We start from the raw sequence: 16,552 nt of genomic DNA on the forward strand, positions 1-16,552 counted from the left end.
CCCTGTGGGTTCTGTCCTTAAGCCAGTTTGCAACCCATCTTGTGACATATGGGTTTACATTTAAGCTGGTAAGTTTTTCTACAATACCCGAGTGGGGTATTGTGTCGAAAGCCTTGCAAGGTCAAGGTAGGCTGTATGGACTGCCTTTCCTCATCAATGGCCTTGGTGACTATTTCAAGAAGTCGACCAAGTTCAAAAGGCATAATCTTCCCTTGACAAAGCCAAACTGGGTCGGGTCCAATGTCTGCAAGTCCCCTATATCTTTGTTTATGAGCTCCATTATGATCCTCTCCATAGCTTTGCAGACTAGACTTGTTAAGCTTATGGGCGGTAATTACCAGGGTCCGTGAGGCGCCACCTTTGTGGAGTGGGACCACAGTTGCCGTCACGCCACTCCTTGGGCACGTATCCTGTGGTAAGGCTGAGATTAAACAGCTGCCTTATGTGCGGGTTTAATTCCTCATTTAGCTCGTGTAGCACACAGCCGGGGACACCATCCGGTCCCATTGATGCTGTGTTTTTAGCTTTAGAGAGAGCAGCTTTCACCTGCATTTGAGATGTCCGGGAGGCTACACTCGGCTGGGATAGTTATCTCTCCTTTAGGGGAGAGGGGTGAAGTTTGCACTGAACCTGTCTGCCAGTATGTTGGCAATGTCTGTGGGTTCAGTGATTTTGTATCATTTTGGACTAATTCTGAGCATATCTGTGAGTTTCCACCCAGGTTCCTAACATAGCTGAAAAAGGCCTTATGATTGTCCTTTGAATCCATGGCAATTTTCTCTCAAAATTGGCCTTAGTTGATTTTATGAGTGCTCGTATTTTTTACTAATAATGATCAGGGGTGACTTCCTTTTATGGATTTTGTTCTATCATGTAATAGCTTTCTCCTCTTATTGTAAAGTTTGTTAATGGCTGGGGTCCACCAGACTGGACGTTTGCCCTTTGTGGAAAGAGTCTTGGTTTTATTTGGGATTGCCTGATCCATGCAGTCCTGGAGGTGTTCATAGAAGGCATTTGTAAGGGCTTCCAGCTTGGGTTCTGGTTTCCTCTGACTCAGGGGCCTTGAAAGATACCACACCAGTCTTGAGTAGTGTGAAGTTTGCTTTAGAGAAGTTCTTCACTATGGTCTTTTTTGTTTGGGGTGGGGGATGTGGATTTCCAGTGAGATTAGTTTATGATCAGATCTCACCAATGAGGATATACTTCGTGTGGAGCATTTTGTCCCCATGTTTGTGACAATGAGATCTAGTATATTTTCTCCTCTCATGGGAACAGTGACTAGCTGTTCCATGGCATTTGAATTTATGAACTCCAGGAACCGTTGGGCTAGAAAGTTAGGGCTTGAGTAATGTTCCCAGTCTATATTCGGTAGTTGAAGTCACCCAATATGATGGTGTTTGGAGATACATTTATACCCTCCAGTGTCTTCAGGAAGGCTGTGTGGGGTTCCTGAGTTTGAGAGGGTGGCCTGTAGCATGCTACAATTTGTAGAGCAGTTTTGCCTATTGTTAGTTGCACCTGGATGGTTTCAAGCTTCATGCGTTGCCACCAACCTGGAGGTGTGAGTATCCTTTATGAATATGGATACACCCCTCCTTTTGTGGAGTGGTCCGGGTTTTGGGGCGAACGCATGATATGAGGTAAAACCTAATAGTGCCGGGGTGCTCTCAGGAGCCTTGAACCAGGTTTCAGTTACAGCACAGACATCGATGTTCTCCATACTGAGAAGGGCCTCGAGTGCGTGCATTTTGAGATTTAGACTTCTGGCATTGAGCAGCATTACCCTCAATTTCTTCCCATTTTTGTTTTCTAGGGTGGTAGGTTTAGAATTTGAGCCTTGCCTAAAAAAGGCACTATGGGGGTGGCAAGAGCCTTTGCCAATATCCGGAATCCCAGGGGTGACAGGTGCAAGCCGTCCCTTGCGAAGCAGCGTGGCTTGTCAAGCATGTCATCCCAGGCAGACATTCCACTACTTCTGTCACCTGAAAGCCCTTCAACTAGCGGAACACTTGACCAGTTGTGTGGAACCTATATGTGTGTGTGTGTATAGCTATCTATCTATATATATATATATATATATATATATATATATATATATGTATGTATGGGTTCCCTTTATAACATCGACCCACAGTTCGTCACCTGTCAAAACGGCAAGACGAATATGCTATAATTTTACAAGCAACAACTCCCAAAACATCGTATATCCTCTCTGGGAAAGTAACCACTTAGCTACTATGGTGAACTGTGCCCTTTCTCTACTACAGTGCATATTTAAGTAGGGGCGTGGGGGGGGGGTGAAACCCCCCACATCACTGGGTGTAATTTGCTACCGTTTGTGATTTTATCATTGGTGCCCAAGTGATTACTTTCCTGGAGAGGATATAGGATGTTCCAGGAGTTTGTACTTGTAAAATTACAGAGTTTACGTCTCGCTGTTTTGACAGTTGATGAACTGTGGGTAGTCATTATGAAGTAGACCCATATATACGTATAGATATATATATATATATATATATATATATATATATATATATATATATATATATATGTGTATACAGACAGATACATACACACATACATACATACATACATACATACATACATACACAGAGAGAGAGAGATCAGAATATCGAAGTTTTGGAACTTCAAAACTTTAATAAAATAAAAAAATAACATTTTAAAATTTTTGCAGGGAGGAAAGCCCCACTGTACCCCCCACCACCCTCTGCTAAATAAATAAATATTCCAACTCCGAGATCGCAATACATTGAGGAAAATGGTAAATTCCCCATTCGGCACTGTATGTCAATCACCATTAAGAACGTTCGAATGCCGGAAAAATAAAAAATAGCCATTTAGCAGGTACACACACTGGACAGTAACATCATAACTGTAAAAATAGAGTTTAAGATGAGGTAAAACTACCCGCTGTACGTAAATTCCTCAGAACTTCAGAAATGCATTCTGACTTTGCAGTCAAGGATGGCTCAAGATTTACTGCCATACTCTGTTGAGGAAATGAGTACAGGTGACAAGAACAACGTAATTAACAAGGCAGAATGAAGGGTCATGATACTGGTTTTTAAATTTAGTGTTCAGCAATTGATGGTGACTGAATAGAAACAATTTGTATGTAACAGATTTTAGCAAGAGCTTGACTCTTTTCCACAGAAAAGCAATGTGCCACTTTCAGAGATAGGAAAGCGAGTTATTTTTTGGTGAAGTTACTGCTGAACCTATAAATTTTGTTCAGCATGGTCTACAAACATTGTGCATTGACAACTGAGTTAGCACTGGAATGTGGGTGTGCACATTAAAGAGATGGAAAAAGCACCCCTTCCTAAAGCAAATTTGTTGTTTGGTTAGAAGGTACAATTCTCTACTCCACAGGTAAGCACTAAGCTAGTTGCCCTTGCAAGCATTTTTAAGGCTAGCCAAATTCCCCTTCAAATGTGAGCATCACACCATGTACCTTCTGATTGGGAGATGAACATTTTAACTATTATACTAGCCCCCAACCGAAATGTATATACGTCTTGCACTGGCCAGGAATCAAACCCCGATCAGCTGCTTGGAAGGCAGCTATGCTCACCACTATACCACCCATGCTACTTTATGCAAGTTTTATTTTGTGACTGAGTTTCAGAAATTATTTTTTGTAATACACCAAGCATTCCAGCAGCCTTCTAATCAGGTGCTGAAGGTTGGTGCTAGTTGTGAAAGTGGGTGAATAAGGTAGACCAAGATTACTGAAATCTGAAACATCTCTTGTCAAGTGTTGTAGCTCAGTTTACTCCATGTGTTTTACAATGCTTGCTTCCTTAGAACCCTAAAGAAAACCAAATCTGGAAAGAACAATTTCATGGAGAGTTCAGTTTTGAAAACAATAGTTATGTAGTTACCACAACTTGGTATCTGTGTTATCCTATTTCATTATTCATCACGACTGGGGCTTGGATCCAATGTCAGATCCGATCCGGCACTTCAAAGGCTTAGATTCAAGGCTCGAGCTCCTCCCTCTCCCATAATCCCTTTCTACACTCTACTTCTCAGATTGAGTTTGTGTTGGAACACTAAAGAATATCCAAATATATAACTATATATCTACCCTTGCATAAAACTACCGGGCATACACCTCGGGACAGAATTTCAATAGTCCGAAACTTCAGCCTTTCCAGAAACTCCAGAAACATGGAAGGGGGAAGGTGAGCGGGCAGTGATAAATAATGAAATAGGATAACACAGATACCAAGTTATAGTAAGTACGTAACTAGTGATATGATGTTATTCATTTCATTATTCATCATGCCTGGTCAGAATCGCCAGCTACCACCAAATCCTGGGAGATCCTAAGGCAGGACATGCCTGAGCACTGTGAAACCAAAGGATGCTTTGTTTCTGGAGACCACATCCAGCTTATAAATGAGCAACAAAGGCATTATAAGTGGACAAAGTGGCCCCAGCACAAATACCATCTATGGACATTCTAGTGGAGAAAGCTTTTGAGGTAGCAACTGACGTGAGAGAATGAGCCTTAGGTGGACGAGGTAACTCCAAATTTCTAAGAAAGTAAACAGTATAAATGCAATTAGAAATGCATTTAGAGATTGTCACTTTATATACTACTTGGCCACGCCTGTTCAAGGAGAAGGCTACAAACAACTGATTGGGCTTTCTAAAGGGTTTAGTCCTGTGCAAATAAAATCTCAACTGCCTATGCACATCCATGGTAAGAAGGAGATATTTACCCTGATTAGAATGATTAGGAAAAAAGACTTGTAACAATATTCTGGCTGATATTATTTTCAGTGGCTACCTTTGGCATGAAACAGGGATTAGTTCACAAACCCACCTGTTCTTATGAAAAATAATATATGGTGACTTGGAAGACAAAGCTGTAATTCAAAAATCCACTTGGCTGAAGTTATGGCCACAAGAAAAGCAGTCTTCCAAAAGAGATATTTAAGATTACATGAATGAGCTGGCTCAAAAGGACTTTGAGTGACAGTAAATAACATTAAGATCAGATCCCAAGGAGGGGGAGGGTTTTTGACAGAAGGCCTGAGAAGCTAATATAATTCTTATGACATGAGAAGCCAGCCTGGACTGTGCTACTATCACGGGAAGTGGAGAAACCATGCGGTTAGATGAAGGGATCGAAGTTTGGGCAGTTGTTCTGATGGGTGAGAGATGAGATCCGGAAAAGGATCCAGTATCCAAGGCAGATACTTCAGATGAAACCACAGGAAGGGGAACCACACGTGACAAGGCCAGAATGGTGCAATGAGAATAATGGAATTCTTCAGCCTCTGGGCAATCTGAAGCACTTTGGCAATCAACAGAAGAGGTGGGCATGCATAGAGGAGACCTGGAGGCCAATCGTGGACAAAACCATCCCTCGGGGACTGCCCCTCTGGGGGGATCAGGGCAAAATACCTACTGCATTTGTTGTTCATTGGGGATGCAATAAGGCCTCAGCAAGGCTGGACCCATCAGCTGAATATTTAAGATGCCACTGATGGATTGAGGGACCACTCGTGCGGGGTCAAGATAGAGCTGCTGAGTCTGTCTGCCAAGACTCTGGACTTCCTGGGTATGTGCACTGCAAGAAGAAAGCAACTGGAAGAGATCAATCAAGCCCACATTCTCATGGCCTCTCTGCACAATGGATAAGAACGTGTCCCCCCTTACTTGTTGATGTACCAAACCACTGACATGTTGTCTGTATGAATAGCCACCGTTCCCAGAGGAAGGCAATCCTGAAAGCCTTGCAACATGAGGAGAACCACCCTCATCTCTAGAACGCTCATGTGCAATTTGGTCTCCATGGGGGACTACATGCTTTGGATGGTTCTGCCCTGTAAATGACTCCCCTACCACAGCTGGGAGTTGTCTGTAGTCACCGTGGCCATGGGTGAGGAAAGAGAAAATGCTCTGCCTCATAACAGATCCTCTGACAAAAGCCACCACTGCAGATGCCATCTGCAAACATGCGTCAATGGAACTGGCATGGGCATCAGATGACACAGAATTGACCACTGAACTGCCAGCCACCACTGAAGCACTTGGATATATCATCTTGCTAGTGGTATGAGAAGAATGGCCACTGACATGGACCCCAAGGCTTTGAGGGTGAGATGCATCTGTGGCGATGGAACCTCTAGAATGTCCCTGACTTGCTGCTTGGTCAAGTCCACTCTGTGAGGGGGTAATACAGCAATCTCTTTGACTATATTGAGATGGATCCCTATGAATTCTAGGCTTTGCACAGGAGACAGCTTTGACTTTTCCACCTTGATTGTAATGCCTAGCATTTCAAAAGTCTGCAAGAGATACTGTGTGAAAGAAACTAGTCAATGCCTTGTGTGAACGATGAGGAGCCAATCGTCCACATAAGGAAAGACCTGAAATCCCTGAGCCTCAGGTGAGCCACTACTATAGCAAAGCATTTGGTAAACACCCTGGGGGCTGTGGTGAGTCCCAAGTGGTAGGGCTCTGAACTGGAAATGACTGGCTTCCATCCAGAAGCTTAGATATCTCCTGGAATGCTTGTCTAGCTTGATATGATAGTAGGTATCCTGGAGGTCTATGAAGCACATCCAATCATCCTTCTGCAACAGTGGCAGGATGGACTGATCAGTGACAATCCAGAACTTCAACTTCTTGATGAATAACTTCAATTTGATGACGTCCAGAATCGGGCACGGGTCCCCGGTCCTTTTTGGCACTAAAAAGAAGCGAGAATAAGTTCTGGATCCTCTTTGCCCTGCTGGGACCTCTCGGACAGCTCTTTTTTCTAGAAGTGCTAGAACTTCTCTCTGGGCCAGTTCTCTATGACTGGGTAGCATGTTGGGGAGAACACTCTTGAGATTTGGAGAAGGTTGGGAAAAGGGAATGTAATAACCCCTAGATATTATCTTGAGCACCCAAAAACCTCAGCTTTGGCCGGCTAAGAACTTGCTGTATTCAACTGGACGTATAAGAGAATTTAAGTACCTTTATCTGCACTTTTTTTTTAAAAAATACAGTATTTAAATTGATTTTAACTGTGTGTTGCAGGAATATTAACTGAACTGGAAGTTAATCAGTGTTTGCTGAATTTTGTTATTTGCTAGTAATTACAGGTGTGGGGTAGCCACATTCTTTGATTTCCTGTCCTTGCCTATTTAAGTGGTACAGTGTGAAATATTTTCTGCTTAAAAACCTCAGCTTTGGCTGGCTAAGAACTTGCCTTATTCAACTGGACGCATAAGAGAATTTAAGTACTTTTATCTGCACTTTTTTTTTCAAAAAAATACAGTATTTAAATTGATTTTAACTGTGTTGCAGGAATATTAATTGAACTGGAAGTTAGTCAGTGTTTGCTGAATTTTGTTATTTGCTAGTAATTACAGGTGTGGGGGTAGCCACATTCTTTGATTTCCTGTCCTTGCCTATTTAAGTGGTACAGTGTGAAATATTTTCTGCTTAAAAACCTCAGCTTTGGCCGGCTAAGAACTTGCTGTATTCAACTGGACGTATAAGAGAATTTAAGAACCTTTATCTGCACTTTTTTTTCAAAAAATACAGTATTTAAATTGATTTTAACTATGTGTTGCAGGAATATTAACTGAACTGGAAGTTTTGACTCTGCTCTTCAGTTAGTCCCAGCCACCCTCCCTGCTTTTGTTTTGGTGTTAATCTTAGTGGCCTTGAAACTGCCCGCCCCTCTTGTAAATTTGTGTTTGGATACTCCTTCTGGGCCCATCTCATTTGCTCACTCAACTGAGTGCAGTGAGATCATATTCTGATTTCAGGCACTGCTACTGTGTACAAAGAGAGCATCTGGGAAAAAGAAAAAAAATTTAAGCTTGTTTCCTGCCTTTCCTGTTAAGTGGTATAGACTATTTGTAGGCTTCTGAGCCCCCAAGCCCTTCTATGTAGGAGGGAAGCCTTCTAGCTTAGTTTTTTTTTCTTATAACTAGCCAGTTTTCTAGTTTCAGCACTCAAATCTGTTTCTTTGATCTCAGCACTTGTTCAGAAAAAAAAAAAAAAAAATTTCATCTGCTTTTACTGTACTTGTGTTTCTACCTACTTTATTTTACTTTTGCATCATCTTAAAAGTACTCAATTGTATTTATTACTGCTTGGTGTAACTCATTCTAAGCCTTTTGGTTTAAACACTTGGGCTTCGGACCAGTTGTTTTGCACTGAGAGGGTTTGTGGTCTGCACTGTAGTGGCAGAACAGGTAGCTTACATCCTTCTAGGTTGGGAACTGCTGATTGAGGGCTCAGTGTCTGTTATTCTAAAAGTGTATTAATTCTGGTTTAAGCACTTGGGCTTTCAGGCCAGTTATTTTACATTAAGAGGGTTCGTGGTCTGCACTCTTGTGGGAGGAGAGGCTGGACTCTGCCCTTCTGAGCTGGGAATTTCTGGTTAAAGGCTTATAGTGCATGCATATCTGAACTGCTTCTTACTGAAGTTGGTGCGCCTTGTTTGCTGTGGCATAGACTGGATTCGGGCCTGCTGGATCTAGCTTTGTTTGTGTAACTTGAGCACTAATCCAGGCATTCTCTAAAGTATTCAATTGTATTTATTACTGCTTGGTAGTAACTTGATTACAGTGTAGCTATCATTATAAGTCTTTTGGATTAAGCACTTGGGGTTCAGACCAGTTGTTTTACATTAGGAAGGTTTGTGGCATGCACTGTGGTGGCAGGACAGGTAGCTTTCATCCTTCTAAGTTGGGAACTGCTGATTGAGAGCCCAGTGTCTGTTATTCTTAAAGTGTATTAGTTCTGGTTTAAGCACTTGGGCTTCAGGCCAGTTATTTTACATTAAGAAGGTTTGTGGTCTGCACTCTTGTGGGAGAAGAGGCTGGACTCTGCCCTTCTGAGCTGGGAATTTCTGGTTAAAGGTTTATAGTGCCTGAATATTTGAACTGTATCTTAATGAAATTGGTACACCTTGTTTGCTGCAGCATAGACTAGATACAGGCCTGCTGAATCTAGCTTTGTTTATATGCTTGTTGTTTGTTTGCTTGTTATTTCCCTGGAATGCTAATTCCACCTAATACGTGGCTTCTCAGCGCTTCTGTGGATCACTAGTGATATCTGCATTGCTTACTGTACTTATTTCCTTGTTTCACTTGAAAGAAAGTTACTGTTTGTCGCTTTTGCATTTAAGTTACCTGTAACACATTGCACTTAAGTTACCTGGCACTTGCTCGCTAAAGCAATTATATAAGTCAGCACTAAAAATTAAAAGCACTACACCCTCACTCCCCACTGGCCCTTGTTTTCAATTATTAAGGAATTCCCAATATTATTCTAGCATGTCCAAAGGTCAGTTGTCAATCTCCTCTCCGGTCCAGCTGGTGAATCTGGGAATCTTGAGGCAATGTTACAACTGCCTCATGTACACAGACAACCCTCTCCTCCTCCCAACAAATTCCAACACATGTGAGAGATGCAACCATATAGCCAAACTGGAGGCTAAGCTCTCTCAACTCAGTACTGGCATAACCAGTCAGGAGGAGAAGGAAACCACACTCACTACAATTCCAGTCTCACATAGACCTACCACGACAGCAAACCAAACACATAATCACACAAAAACATACTCGGAGGCTCTAAATAAAGATCTGCCTAAGCAGCAGAGACCTCCAAAGCAGACACCCAAGCAACCGCTACCCCAAAACAAAACACGTGCAACACATATCTCACAAAGCCAGTGTGCTGAACAGTCACAGCCCTTAAGACTAAACAACACACCTGATACACTTGTAATAGGTGACTCTATCGTCAGGCACACTGACGTCCCGCTCACCAGGCTGAACAAGGAGAGGGTCACGGTAAGCAGCCTGTCAGGCGCTAGGATCCGCCACATAACACAAGCACTCAGGTCACTCCAAGGCAAGTACAAATATGACTCAGTCATTGTCCATGCTGGTGTGAATGACCTGAGACGTACCTCCCTGGACTACATGAAAAGAGATATAAAGGAGCTCTCTGAGCATGTAGCCCAGGCCGGTATGACCCTGACCTTGAGTAGCATCTTACCCTCATCAAGAATGATGACACAATATGAAGACAAGATGATCAATTTCAACAATTGGCTTAAGTACTTGTGTCATTCAAAGGGGATCCAATGCCTGTCAGCTTGGGATGATATGCTCGACAAGCCACGATGCTTCGCTAGGGATGGCTTGCACCTGTCACCCCTGGGCTTTCGGATACTGGCAAAGGCTCTTGCTACCCCCATAGTGCCTTTTTTAGGCAAGGCTCAAAAGACAAACCCACATCCATAGGTATCACAAGGGACAAGAAACTAAGAGCAATGCTACTCAACGCCAGAAGTCTAAACCTCAAGATGCACGCACTTGAAACTCTCCTTAGCATGGAGAACATCGATATCTGTGCAGTAACAAAAACCTGGTTCAGGGCTCCCGAGAGCACCCCAGCACTACCAGGTTATACCTCATACCATGCTTTTCGGCCCCAAAACTTGGACCGAACCACAAAAGGAGGGGGAGTATCGATATTCATCAAAGATACCCACACCTCCATGTTGGTGGCAAAGCACGAAGCATCAGAGACTATCCATGTGCAACTAACAGTGGGTAAAATTGCCTTCCAGTTTATAGCCTGCTACAGACCACCCTCCCAAACCCAGGAGCCCCACTCGGTCTTTCTGAGAACACTGGAAAATATGAAGGTCTCTCCAAACACCATTATATTGGGCGACTTCAACTACCCAAACATAGACTGGGAGCATTACTCTAGCTCCAACACCCTAGCCCAAAGGTTCCTAGAATTTATAAACTCAAATTCTATGGAACAACTTGTTACCACTCCCACAAGAGGGGAAAACATACTGGACCTGATCATCACCAACATGGGGACTCTATGCTCCAGACCAGAAGTGTATCCCTCACTGGTAAGATCAGACCATAAACTAATCTCACTGGATATTCACATCCCGACCCCACCCCCTGCCCAGAAAACCACAGTGAAAAACTTCTCTAAAGCAAATTTCATACTCCTCAAAACCGAGGTGGAATCCTTCAAAGCCCCAGGCCTGTGGAAAATACGGCCCAGACCGCAGAATCCTTTATAAACGCATTCTATGAACACCTTCAGGAATGCATGGATCATGTGATCCCAAATAAAACCAAGACCCAATCCTCCAAAGGCAGACGTCCTGTCTGGTGGACCCCAGCCATAAACAAACTATACAATAGAAGGAGGAAGCTACTAAATGATAGAGCAAAATCCCAAAAAGGGAAGGCATCACTGATCAGTATTAGCAAAAAACTATGGGCACTCATAAAATTGTCTAAGGCCATCTTCGAGAGAAAAATTGCACAGGACACTAAGGATAATCAGAAGGCTTTCTTTAGTTATGTTAGGAACCTGGGTGGTAATTCCCAGATATGCTCAGAATTAGTCCAAAATGACAAAAAATACACTGAACCCACAGACATTGCCAACATCCTAGCTGACAGGTTCAGCACAAACTTCTCCCCCCCTCCCCACCAAAAGGGCAAATATCTATCCCAACAGAGTGCTGCCCCCCTGACATCTCAGATGCTCAGGTAAGAGCCGTCCTCTCCAAAGCAAAAAACACAGCATCGATGGGACCAGATGGTGTCCCGGGCTGCGTCCTACATGAACTCCAAGAAGAGCTAAACCCAAACATAAAACTACTGTTCAATCTCAGCCTTACTACAGGATATGTGCCCGAAGAGTGGCGTACAGCAACAGTGGTCCCTCTCCATAAAGGTGGTGAATCAACGGATCCTGGAAACTATCGCCCCATAAGCCTGACTAGCTTGGTCTGCAAAGCTATGGAAAGGATCATCATGGACCTCATAAATAAAGATATTAGGGACCTACAGACACTGGATCCTACCCAGTTCGGCTTTGTTAAGGGCAGATCCTGCCTCTTAAACCTGGTTGATTTCTTTGAAACAGTCACCAAGGCCATTGACGAGGGGAAGGTGGTCCACACAGCCTACCTGGACCTCGCAAAAGCCTTTGATACACTACCCCACTCGGGCATTATAGATAAGCTCACCAGCTTAAATATAAACCCCTATGTCACTAGATGGATTGAAAACTGGCTCAAGGACAGAACCTACATGGTTAGAATTGCTGGAGCCATGTCAGACTCCAAACCAGTTACAAGTGGTGTCCCACAAGGCTCAGTCCTGGGACCTCTCTTGTTCGGTATATATTTCTCGGAGGTACAGGCCAACACGGAACGACTGTGGCTGACCAGGTTCGCAGATGACTGCAAACTGGGCATCATAATCGACTCTCCAGCCGACACAAGCATCCACCAAAAGGGCCTCATAGAAACAGACAACTGGTGCCAGAGCCATGGCCTCAAGCTAAATGCCAAAAAGTGTATAGTCATCCCCTTTGGCAAAAACAAAGTGCCCACAAATTACCACATAGGTGGTAATCCATTAAGTACAGAAGAAGTAATTAGGGACCTGGGGACCCAAGTTGATAACAATCTCTCATTTGACAACCACGTGGCCAAAGTGGTTAGAAAAACATTTTATACAGCCCACCTAATCATGAAGGGATTCACATCTAGATCAGGGGAGGTCATCGTGCCTCTTTACTCATCCCTCATCAGGCCCATAATTGAGTACAATGCCCCTTTGGGATGTACCTTACCAGACACCTGCAGCAACTGGAAAGACCCCAAAAGTACCTCACCAAGAGGATCAAAGGGCTCAAACAGATGCCATATGCTGCCCGGTTAAAGAAACTCCAGCTCTACTCAGTGGCATACCGCCTGTTCAGAGGCGATCTGTGCCTGACGTATAAAGCCATGTCCAACCCGGAATTAATGGACATGCTGCACCTCAGAAAATCCAAATCCCATCGAGCCACGCCGAGAGACTTGAACCTCAGCACTGAAATAAATAGGACATGCTGGAGGGACAGATTCATAACCCAGAGGCTCCCTTCACTCTGGAATAAAATCCCAGTCCAGGTTAGGCAGAGTCCCTCATTGACTCTCTTCAAGAGGAATCTTGATGAGTGGATGGGAGATCGTAGGTTTACCCCGGGTATCACTTCTGTGTCACTGTTAGACAGAGGCACAGTATACTAACCTCGAAAAAGGGCATAGCAAAATAAATTTAAAATGGGTGGCGAAAGCCAAACACATTCTGGCTAGGCTTATAAATGCCCTAGGGCAGATAGCCTAGTATGAACCTATGAACCTATGAACCTTTTTGTTATAGATGCTCAGGCATTTGGGTGCAATGAAAAATTAACCTCAAATGCCTCCAGGGCAGGACAGTCAGGCAACACCTTGGGGTGCTGAAATGACTTCTCAGAGAAGGGTTCCCTGGATTCCTGATTCTGATGACTCCCTCTGCCTCTAGGGCGGTGTCTGCCATTGAATCCTCTGTCCCTGCCTTTGGAAGAGGAATCTTCTGGAGCATCTTGGAAGGAACCCTGCAACTTCCAGGGCCAGAGCTTCTTACCTCCCTGTTGGTTTTTGGAAAAGGTCCTCTGGAGGTTAGAAAATTTGATCCTGACTGCCAACAGTGTCTTCCCTTCCTTTTCACTGCGGGTTAAGATTTCTTTGACAGATGGTCCAAAAAGTGAGGAACCATCAAAGGGGGGATTAGTAAAGGATGTCTTCAAGGGTTCCACGAACCCACATAGACACATCCACACATGACGCCGCAAGGCAAAGTCTGCACCTGCTGCACGAGAGATACCCTCTGCCGCATTGGAGATCAACCTCATTGAGCAGTTAGCAATAGACGATAGAGTGGTGAGCTTGGGAGATAGCTTCTTGAAGTTCTCCACTGGCATCAACTCTGAAAGGGATGAGGTTAACTCAGTAACCAGATCTCTTTGCAGGTGGGTAAAATGCTCCAAGTAATTAAGAGCTCTCAGACCAAATGTGGCTTAAGCATTAATGTGCTTCCTATGTCTGTTGATCACCCGAGACTCTTGGTTTGGGGGATGGATGTTGGAGCTTTGCTCAGCCAGCTCCTTTATTGTAGCCTCAGTAACCACAATGGCATTGACTGGCACTCCCTTGCTCCAATGTGCTCTGTCTGCGGGGGGCTCAAAAATTTGTCAGCTTTCTTAAGAGCCAGTTCCATGGTGTCAAGATTCCTTCCATGCCCTGCACGCGATAAGGTCAATGAGCTCATCTGCAGGGAGGCGGGGCCAGGAAGTAGATGGGCCCATCCCGAAAGCCTTCAGGAACCAGACTCTTCCAAAGACGAGGGTTGGGGAGACCATCTCCCTTTCTGCTTTAACAGCTCCAGAATATCTCCAAAGGAAATGCTATTAGGCAGAATCTGGGGACCTGTCCCCTTCATCAAAATCTGTGTCCTCCATGATGGACTCCATGGGGGCGAGTCCAAGTGCCTTCTTTTGCACTGTCTCTTCCTTGGTACCTCCTCTGTAAGGGGCTCAGAGGAGGACTCGGAAGACAGGAGAACTCCCTGCTTGCTGGATGCTGCCTGAAGGCTATCCCAGGTGGAATTACACTGGACAGGATGAATGGGGTCAGGGATCCTAATAAATACGGGTTGGGATGTACCCGGTAGAGGGGAAAATGCTGCTCCAGTTCTGGAGAAGGTCCACTCTATCACTCAAAATGCCGAAGGGCTTGAGAAATCTCTGTTCCTGTCCCCAGTAGCTGAAGACACTAGAGAACAGGGTGCAGAGCCAGCCCCGGGTCTTGGTCCTCCAGACAGTAACAGTCCTGAGCTCTTGAAGGCCGTGGCCCCCAAAGGAAGTGACTGATCTAAAAAATCCAGATCTGACCCCCTCCCCAGGGACCTGGTGCTGAGCTCTCAGAGCCGAGACCCACTCTGATCTAATGTCAGGGGAATAGAGCTGGCCAGGGACCCTGACAGAGTGGAGAAAACCTGTATTCCCAGATCTGCTGATGCTTCCCTAAGGAAAACTGGGTTCTTGGGATCTGAAACTGGAGGAATTGGAAGAGAAGAAGGCAATCTGGGAACCAGTGATTCACCAGAGCCTGACCAGGTTGGTGATGCCAAGAAACCCATCCCTATCTGGGCCCTAAGAAAACTCCTCATCATCCTGTCCATATCAGAAGGTAAGAGGCTCCTGGAGTATCTGGAAGAGGCCGAAGAGTGGGTGGATTTAGTTGGAGAAGCCTGCTTGGATCCTACCACCACCCTATGCTGTCCCTGATCCTGAGAATGACTCCTATGCCTAGGAGCTGAAAGCTTCAGATCCTGTGAAGATCCTGCTGGGGAGCCCTCAATAATTAACACCAGATCGATGAACACTTCAGCTCAGATGCTGGTTGACCTGCCTGCCTTGGATCCGAGGGCCAATGGATCCAAGGTAACGGTGATAAGATATGAGGGCCTCTGATCCGTGGAGACCTTGACACCTAAAGACAGATCCTGAGACATTGGATCTGAAATGGTCAAGGACAGCTTCAGATCCAGGGATCTCTGATCCAAGTGCCTATACCATTTTGGTGACATCTGAGGAGAAGCACCCAAGGAGGCAGAAGGGGCTTTTCTCTTGGATTCGTTATGGCCACCAGCAGAAGAGAAGCCCGACACAAAGGGACCCCTTAAACCATACCTTTCAGCAGTAACTTGTTCTGGTGATCTACTAACGCCCGAGGGTTGAAAGCAAAACAAATGGAGAAATCAGCATCAAGATGGTCGGATCCTAAACAAGAGACACAGTTCTTGTGGGCTTCAGAGTTAGGCATCTTACGCCGACCAGAAGAGCATCTTTTAACACCCACCATGGGCTTGTCCTTTTCAGATATAAAACACGCACACACACACACACACACACACACACACACACACACACACACACACACACACACACACACACACACACACTCACACATACACACTACCAAAATTAACAAGCAGAGAGAAAAACTACAAAAGAGGAGCTCAAAGATAGAAAAGGCAGAAAATATTCCCCACTAACACGCAAGTCTAGACTAAAGGGAGAAGTAACCTCCTAAAGAAAAAGTCACTAAAGGTGCCAAATGCCTTGAAAGGAAGTGAGGGGAAAACTAAACAAGACCTAACACCAATGGCAGCTAAAAAAGGGAGGGGAGGAAAGATAGAAAGAATAATTTGCTATAAATCAATGAAAAAAACTACTTAACTGAGAAACTTATAGAAATCTTCCCTGAAAAACTGCTCAGAGCCAGGAATCACGCCTGTTGCATATCAGAGATGTGAGGGGAAGAGTGTAGAAAGTGATTATGGGAGAGGGAGGCGCTCGAACCTTGATTCTAAGTCTATGAAGTGCCGGATCGGATCTGACATCGGATCCAAGATCCAGTCATGAAGAATAATGAAATGGATAACATCAGATACAGAGGTTAGACATAAACAGTCAAAACCACTGAGGACGATACAAAAGGCAAAAAGGAGACATGCAATCAAGTGAAGTACATACACAAAAATGAGTAACACTGACATACATTTATACTCATGGCATTTAACACAAGAACTGCTTTCCTGGCATTTTAAATATTCTGATAATATTTGGATGATATCTGTTA

At 44.3% G+C, this 16,552-nt stretch overlaps 1 protein-coding gene across 2 annotated transcripts in view; it reads right to left on the reverse strand.

Annotated features, from left to right (window-relative positions):
* The window catches only part of LOC122792842 (epoxide hydrolase 1-like), a 1,170,497-nt gene that overhangs the window by 558,790 nt on the left and 595,155 nt on the right, over positions 1-16,552 (reverse strand). The window lies entirely within an intron of this gene.

Source organism: Protopterus annectens, chromosome 1.part0 (assembly GCF_019279795.1).
Source record: "Protopterus annectens isolate FY-2018-M chromosome 1.part0, PAN1.0, whole genome shotgun sequence".
NCBI lineage: Eukaryota > Metazoa > Chordata > Ceratodontiformes > Protopteridae > Protopterus > Protopterus annectens.